Genomic DNA, 8,954 nt, shown 5'->3' with positions numbered 1-8,954 from the left:
TCAGGCACAATTTCTGATTGTTCAGACTCTGCTGCAGGTGAACTGGTTCCTCTCAACAGGTTCCTGTCACGCTGACTTGTAATCAACAGAAAATTCCACTCTTAAACTCCTGTTTCACAACAGAAACGCAACATTTACCTTTAAATGGGGCCTAGAAACCCTGCTGTAAGATGTAAATCAAGATTTAGTCTAAAGTGTTTAATCTTCTGTCAAACAGTTTAACAGCTGCACTGTAAGTACAGTAGGGAACTTTAATGTAAGATGCAGAGAACTGGGCTGACTTCTGCTGTTTTCATTAAAGTCACCTCGGCTAGCAGCTGCGGCGCACCAGCTTCCTGAAGTGGCCCCCCAGCTGTTCCTCCCCCATTGTACGTGAGCCCACAACTGTGCACACGGCGCTCGTGTCACAACCCTTATAGCTTTACCATACACACATTTAGTGCAGCAGGAGAATATCGTCGCGCACTCAAAACCAAAGTGGGCTTGACTTTGCGCAGGAATGTGGTTCTTATTCAGTTGATGACTTTAAAAGAATCGGTGCAGCAGGAGAGAAATCAAGTATCAGGTAAAAAGCCCTCATGGAGGCTGTGCATCCAGCATCCGCCCTGGATGATCCTGTCATCCTCCACAACTGTTTCCGCCTCTGCTTCTGAGCTCTGGACCTCAGCTGTCCCGGCTCAGAATTCCAATAACTGTAATAACGACGACAATCCAGCCCAGATATCATCCTGCACGGCTCCAACGGCCGTGACCTGTGGTGCTTTTTTAATACCACCATGTGGTTTCTGTTAGAGAATATTTAGCAAAGTCAAACAATCCAGATTAAAGAAACAGACGTTCTGTGTATGTGAATTTGTGGCCTCCGCTTTTATTCGTCATCGACAGAGGAATTTTTTTAAAGCCTCCGTAATTGTTTCAACATTATTTTAAGTGAATTGTGAAAAGAAGCTTAATTCAATCAGTCAAATTGAACTGAAAATAAACTTCCTTTCGGTGACAGACACTACACACACACACACACACACACACACACACACACACACACACACATAAAGTCTGTGTTTAATGTGAATGTTTGTTCTGATTTTGAGCCAAGTTCTGTCTTTACTGTGAAGGAAACCATTTTCCCAAAATCTATCTACCTGTTACTCAGGAAACATAATTCTGTCCAGACACTGTTGAATTTCCCCAACATTCTCCTACACTTCATCTCCTCCGCAATGCTGTGACATTTGCATATCTACATTCATCTATCAAAGGGAAGAACATTTTAAATCTCAGCCTAACGTCTGTGACCTGGTTTCTCCTCTGTCCTGGGCAGGCGTGTGATGCGTTGAGTGTCCTCTGTGTGATGCATACAGTATTGTGATTGTGTATGATGCATTCACTGTCCTGGATGTATGTGATGTGTTCAGGGTCCTGGATGTGTGTGATGCATTCAATGTCCTGGATGTGCGTTACATGTTCACTGTGTGATGTATCCAGTGTTGTGATTGTGTATGATGCATTCACTGTCCTGGATGTATGTGATGTGTTCAGGGTCCTGGATGTGTGATGCATTCAATGTCCTGGATGTGCGTTACATGTTCACTGTGTGATGTATCCAGTGTTGTGATTGTGTATGATGCATTCACTGTCCTGGATGTATGTGATGTTCTCAGGGTCTTGGATGTATGTGATGCATTCAGTGCCCTGGATGTGTATGATGCGGTGCATTCAGTGTCCTGGGTGTGATCTCCCGGCTCTGGCATGTGTGGGTGTGGACAAACATGTGTTCCTCTTGTGACAGATGCTTGTTCTTCACCTGCTCTCAGACGAGCTTCACGAGGACGACATGCTGAACATTCATGTCCGAGCAGCTGTAATAAACTCCTCTTTCCTCCATTTTGTTTTCTCATGCTTATAAAACCATGAATAAAAATGTGTTTGTCAAATTCAAATCATTTTTGACTTTCACTGTTGACTTCTTCATTATTATCAGTTTAAAAAGGAAGAGAAAGTTCATTAAAAGTCAGTATTGGTGTGCAAATCTATATTTTCTTCACCACTTTGAAAGGCTGGTGCGAAGATGCCTTTGAAGTGGGCAGAAACCGAGTCCTTCTTTAACCCTGGAATGAATTCAGGGAGAAAAATACTGGCTCTGTTAAATCTTCCTGCTGCTGGATTATTAAATCAGCCGCGCCTCTTTGTTAAATCTCTCCTCTCTGCACTGCAGCGCTCTGCTGCTGAAGGCTGACCTCAAAGTAAAAACAGACAAAGTGACTTTTAACATCTAGACTTCATATGTTATTTCTAACGAAATGGTTTTTTTTTTCGTTCTATTGAGTCATCTCTCATATTTTTTAGCATATGTGAATGCAGATTTAGGCACCAGTAATAAACCATGTAGGTGTCTACAACACCTCTTCTGGAGAGCACTGGATTATTTAAAGTTAAATCTTTAATCTGAAGTATTAATATTAATACATTATTAATATTAATATGACTAATAGATAGATATTCTGAGGATAATTAATGATTAATTAATGGCAAAATTGATCAAGCTTGATAACCCACTGTAAGGAATTCAGGAAGTACTTACATTTAAGTTCTCATCCATCCATCCATCCATCCATCCATCCATCCATCCATCCATCCATCCATCCATCCATCCATCCGGAGCTTCCATATTTTGCTGCATGGTTCAGGAACTTTTCTTTTGTGAACTGACTGGACTGATTACAGATAATGGAGCCACAATAATCTGACACATGGCATCAGTGGATGAGGAGCAGCAGGCGATGAACCTCTGCGCTCAGGACCTTATCAGAACACTGATAAACGACATCATTAACAGCGTAAATCCTCTCTTGAATACGTCACCCTTTCAGCAGACCCCTTTATCATTAATGGCTGTTTTGTCTATTTTTGGTGGAAAGACTGGAATGATACAGATTCCAGTTAATGGTATTAAATTTTCCTCTGCAGTTGGGGAGATGATAAGAAACATTTCTTTGTTGCCCTTCATAAATGGGAGCGCGGCTGTAATTTTAGCAGCTCTGAGCAGCTCTGAGCAGAACTGGAGGGAAACCGTTGCATTAGCGGGGTAATTTAATGGTACCAGTCAGCGGACTGGACTTCATTATACTGTGTATATTTTCAGGCCTGTGACAGATGGTTTCACCACAGGGAGGCCAGACCAGCCGAGGTCCAGCGGTTTGAACGATGAATCAGTGGAAATGTGAGAAAATGTCTCGTGTTGTTTACACGATGTGGCTTAGGGCCGCTAAAAGGCGAGCTCAGACCAGTATGGACCAGTAAAACTAGAAAACTGCTGACAGGAGAGTCATTGAAGTCGATGTACCCAAATTAAAATGATACCATGAATCATGAAAATGTGATTAAGTATAAAGATAAGAAATGTGGTGACCTGTTTTTAAACCATTAGGTTAAAACTTGTGATTGATTACATAATACCTGAATTGATCTCCATCAATCACTATTAGGTCAAGGAGCTCAGTTTGCTCTAAAACCACCAACAGATCAAAACAACATGTCAGCATTAAACTTTCTTTGCTGCTTTATTCCCCATTTAACTGAAATAAAGTGCAGTTTCCAACATGGTGGTCACTACCCATAATGCAACACAGTGGTAACTCAAGTCCTGTTGTTGCTGTTGTTGGTTTCATAAATCAAACTTATAAACAGCAAAATGAAAATGTGGATTACAGGAGTCAACACATGCTTTTAATTCACTCCTCCTTCCTACTTAGATACATTTTGTGCCCCATCATTAGCTAATCTAGCATCCTAAACAAAACATCCACAAAACAAAAACAACAGGCCTTAAACTTCTTACAGTGAAACTGAATTTTTGGGACAGTTAAATACTGGTGCTGTGATCCTAAAATAGCAGAAAGAGATCTACTTGGAAGAAATTAAAAGTTTTCTCTGTGACAATTAAGACAAATTTCCCTGTTGTCCTAGGAATAGCAAACACAAAAGAGAAATTGGTTGTTTAATTTTATCAAGTATAATTACAATTAATGAAATAAGAGTACAGACCAGGGCACAGTTGAGATTTTGTGAATTGATTTTACAGATACTGTTGCCAAGCAACAATTTAAAGAGACAATACAGCATTTTGAGGTTGTCGGTGCAGTTTTTCATCATTGCTTTTGTGAAATTACACAGTCAAAAATGAGTTAAAACAGAATGGGGGAGTTTCAGATGACACACAGGTGAAGCGGCTTCGGCCTCCTTAATGAGGGATTTACATTAGGAAAAGTTTCACTTTAAAAATGGAATAGTACAGCCATGGGAGGGAATCGTTCCCCCATCATCCCCGTCTTTGCATAGTTTGAAGGTCGTGTCCTCTGCAGCCACTAAATGGAGAAGAAAAGAAAAATAATCCTCCTATAAAATCTGCTGGAGGCTTCCTGGAACATCATCAGATGTACTACCCAGAATTTCTTATTTGATTATAGCTGCTTCACTCTAGGTTGGTGTGTGTGTGGGGGGGGGGGGGGGGGCGACATATACCTGTTTCTGTTGGGCTGGGTATAAGTGGGTTAAGAAGCCTCTGGATGTTTAGGAGGAGGGGTAAGTGATTGTACCTACCGCCATCCCTCAGCCTCTGTGACAAGGTTTACCCTGAAGGAGTCAGTCATGTTACAATTGACCCCTTGGAAAGATTGTTGCCATGACTACAAGATGCCTTAATGAAGGGATGAATGAGTGCAGCACACCTCGCCTCAGATAGATCAGAGGAAGGGGCGGGGCTAACACTTCATACAAACGCAAGAGACGGGACTCAGGTGGCGAACTGTTCCCTCAATGCAGCGAGTGAAAATTTGGTTTTAATGGACTTTCATCCGTCTCAGCTTAACGTGGAACGGCAGGTTATTAATACAAAGCAGCTGTAAATAAAATTGCTGTTTGCTGCTGATTACGGTTTTTCTGCCCTCAGAGCTGAAAACTGTCTGCACTTCCTGTGAAGAGGCTGAGGTGTTTACATGTCCTCAGTTAAATTAATTATTCTGAATTTGAAGGGAAGCACTGGAGCCTTCAGGCAGCTGATAAAGCAGCTCCAGCTTTGCGGCTCAAAGACTTTTAGCTATTTACAGGAAAGAAATCCAAGCTCGCCGTTGCTCTCGGAGCCATTCCCAGTGAACCTCCAGCAGAAGAAAGTCTTCACGCACACCTTTGAACATGTTTATTCTAATGTGGGATTCTGTGTCTTCTGGATTCCAGTCACCAGACTGATGAGTCCAAGTGCAGACAGATGGCGTTGACCTTTAACCCGTCATTCATCCTGTCGTCAAACAGTCAAGTGTGTGTTTTCATGTGTTCAAAGTCCACATTTGTTTTTGTTCTTACTGATGGTTTGATTTGTTAGTTATTTATTCTCTCTTTCCACAGGATCTTATTTAAATTGTGAGCTTATGTTTGCTGACGGCTACACACAAAAACAAGGATTTTGTCCGAATACTACTGTCATCCATCACTGTACCCCCAATTGCAGTCCGTCCGTGTGTGTGTTTGTGTGTGTGTGTGTGTGTGTGTGTGTGTGTGTATGCTCTTTTATTTGTTATAAAGTACTTAAAGACCATAAAATAACGTCAAGACAAAATTAAACAACGTGTAAATGGTTTTCGCATCTTTGTTCAGCCATAATTATGACATAAGTGCATGGTCATGAGTAGATATTTGTTTTATTGGACGGCCTCGGCGGTCTCTGATTGGACGGCCTCGGCGGTCTCTGATTGGACGGCATCGGCGGTGTCTGATTGGACGGCATCGGCGGTGTCTGATTGGACAGCCTCGGTGGTCTCTGATGGTCTCTGATTGTTTGTTCTGCAGGTGATTGAATTCAGCCACCTGGGACAAAATGTGCTGTGATTCATTTTCTTTCTGCTGCACTTTAATTGGCCATCTGGATGACAACAACGCACAGCGTGGATGGGCGGAGCCTATTGACCTGCCTGCATTGTTCATGTTTTCCCTGTGGGTGACAGGAATCTATATGTAGGTCAAGGCCTTAGAGGCCTTAGAGGTTTGAAGGTAAATATAAACTGTGTATGTTACATGGACACATAAGCTGTTTCAGTTCAATCATCCACTGAAAAAATGTGGCTGGAGCTATTTTAAAACTCCAGACCTCCATCCTGCTGTGATGTATCAGAGCGAGACAAGAGGGTTGCAGCTGAGGGGGTTGAGCCACCTTGAAGGCAGATGTCCAGGACGGCCGCAAACACCTCGGCCTCCCACAGACAACCAGGAATCACAAAGAAACCCCGAAGAATTCAGCCACAGCCAAATAATTACTGAGAGGAGGAAGGACCTGAAGAGTCAGCAGGATGTCAGAGCAGGTTTAGAGCTGTCAACACCTGCGGCCTGCTGGTCACCAGGTGACCATCTGGCACAATAACCAGAACAGAGGACCAGAGCCGTGGATGTGGAGACAGGCGCGCTCCTCCTCCAGTCCTCAAGTCATGGACAAGTGTCAAGGATACTTTCCAGGTTGGGACATCACTTTCAGGGAACGTCTGTGCCTATTTGCTCTTTTCAAGACGCTTCAGGATTAAAGTTGCTGGAGACTTCAGTCGAGGTCCCGCGAGACCTCCTGGACCAGACTGAAAGAATGACCCATGCAACAGAAGAGGACAGCACTGAAAGATGTATTCACAGACATGGGAACATCACAGAGAAGGAACAGCAAGGAAAATACCTGAAGATAAAGATGTGGGAAGTGAAGGCATCAGCCGTGATGGGTGCACTTTGACCCCTAGACTGGGAGACTGGTTCCACCCCAGAGATCAGATTTGTTTAGAACATGTTTCCAGTCAGGAATCCTCACACTTTTCTGTCCAATGAAGAATGAAACATGGATATCTTCACCAGAAGAATATTTGAGTAAAGTGGATATTTTGTATTTGTTCTCTGAACAAGACATTTGTTGGCATTATTTATAGAAAACAATAAAAAAAAAGTGATTCATAGACCAGTTTTGTTTGTCTGTGATCAATGTCTGCCCGTGTTCAGACGTGTTCTGTCGTGCTTTGATCCCTGATGGGAGCTCCCATGTTGTCGGCTCCTAGTTGGACGGGATTTCTCCCCTCTGGTGGTCCTGCGGGATCCAGACTCGGGTTAACCAGTCTGGGTGGGTTCCACCCGTGAGCAGCTGCTTCTCTGGCGGTGCCAGGCGTTTGTGGAGCGCTTGTCAGCTTCTGCGGGCAGTTGGTGGGGATCAAGTCGGCTCTCGGTGCTGTCCAGCTCCGCGTGCCTGACGCTCTTCCTCGGATGTGGGTCAGTGGGTCTGGATCTGAGAGGCGAGGCGCTTTACTGTACGGCAGCGCTGCGTGGGTGGATTTTCAGTCCCACCCAGAAAAAAAAAGTGCTTTGAGTTTTGGCAGCTCGCAGCTCACAAGCTGTTCCAAAATGCTGTTTGATACTCCAAGACTAGTTCATAAGGAGAGGCGCACAGCAAGAAAACTCCTTCCAGTGCGCTTTTAGTGGTTGCTATGGTAACCAGTGGTCCAGCGCCTCAAAAAAAAAAAAAAAAAACCCCGCCAGTCTGCACTCAGCTCTGCAGGATGGGGTTCCCCAAAGAGCTGCAATAATATAAAAATGAATTCTCTTTCTTCTCTCTGCAGGCCATGAAGGTCTAGGCTCTCCTCGGCACTGAGTGATGGAGAGGATGTAATCACAGCCTCTGATTAAATATGCATATTTAATCTGGAGCCCCGTCTATATTTCAAAAGGTGAAGGAGGTTCTGTCCTGGGAGTTAATGTACTAATGAGCGGAGGAAAATAGAGCCCCGGAGCTTTTACACAAAAGCTGTTGATCGTGAGGGAATTTTCATTCTTCTCTCCTGATTTAACGTTGATAGTTCAAACAGATGATGATGATGATGATGATGATGATGATGATGATGATGATGATGATGATGATGATGATGATGATGCACCACAACTGTTGATTATCAGTTCTTTATTCTAGTGTAGACTGTTTTCATGGCATGGGATCCTTTCTTGAGTAGAATGCATCAGTTTCAGAACAAATACGTATGTTTTCACATCAGAGGTCAGCTGATGGAGCAGAGCACTTCCTGTTTAAATCAGAATCACTTCCTGTTTTAGATAAAGCTGACCTGAATACCTGAATCACCAGTCTCAGTCCCCCCCTCCCAGAAGTGGGCCCAGACCAGAGGTCTGCAGTTGGTCTCAGAGGGGTTTTGGTTGGGGGGGTGATAGATAAGGAGGAGAGTCCAGTTTGACAGCTCCTGCTGGCTCTGGCTGTTCCCACCTCCTCCTTCTCTCCTCCTCACCTCCTCCCCCTCCTGGTGCGAGGTTCAGGTCCGGTCCCTGATCTTCATGTCCTTGGGCTCAGTTTTGACACCCCGCACCCCACCCCCACTAATGAGAAAGATGAAAGAGGTGCAGCCAGGGAGAAGCAGGAGACAACCCCCCACCCCCCCCCCACCTCTTCCCTGCTCTCATTGGCCCTGAAGCAACGAGCTCTTGCAGACTTTCTGCTGCGCTTGGTGAAATTTGACTATAAGAAATTGGACGCGAGGCTGCTCCTATTTTAAATTTTTCCCTCTGATGTTTTGTTCAAAATTCCTAATTTCTTTGAGTTCACTTCAGCTGCAGATCGAGAAGTCATAAAAGACCGAACAAAGCAGCTTTATTCACACATTCTTTCTGATTTTCTACTAAAAATTAAAACTATTTTAATGTATGCATTTTGCACAGCACTGATTTATTAATGTTTGCAGATTATTGAAACTATAGGAGACACACTGTCAAATGTACTTGTTTAGAGGATTCAGGCAGGAGCGTGATCGTGTTCTGAATTATCCGCTCATTAATGTACAAAAGGGGCCGCTGATGTTCTTCACACAGGACATCATGTTCTTTAGTCCAGAAACCAGAGCACAGACCAGGACTCATCAGCTGCAGAGAGGAGAAAA

Source organism: Takifugu rubripes, chromosome 15 (genome assembly GCF_901000725.2).
Source record: "Takifugu rubripes chromosome 15, fTakRub1.2, whole genome shotgun sequence".
NCBI classification, from domain to species: domain Eukaryota; kingdom Metazoa; phylum Chordata; class Actinopteri; order Tetraodontiformes; family Tetraodontidae; genus Takifugu; species Takifugu rubripes.
The sequence above is the reverse complement of the archived record's forward strand: the minus strand, read 5'-3'. Positions refer to the sequence as shown.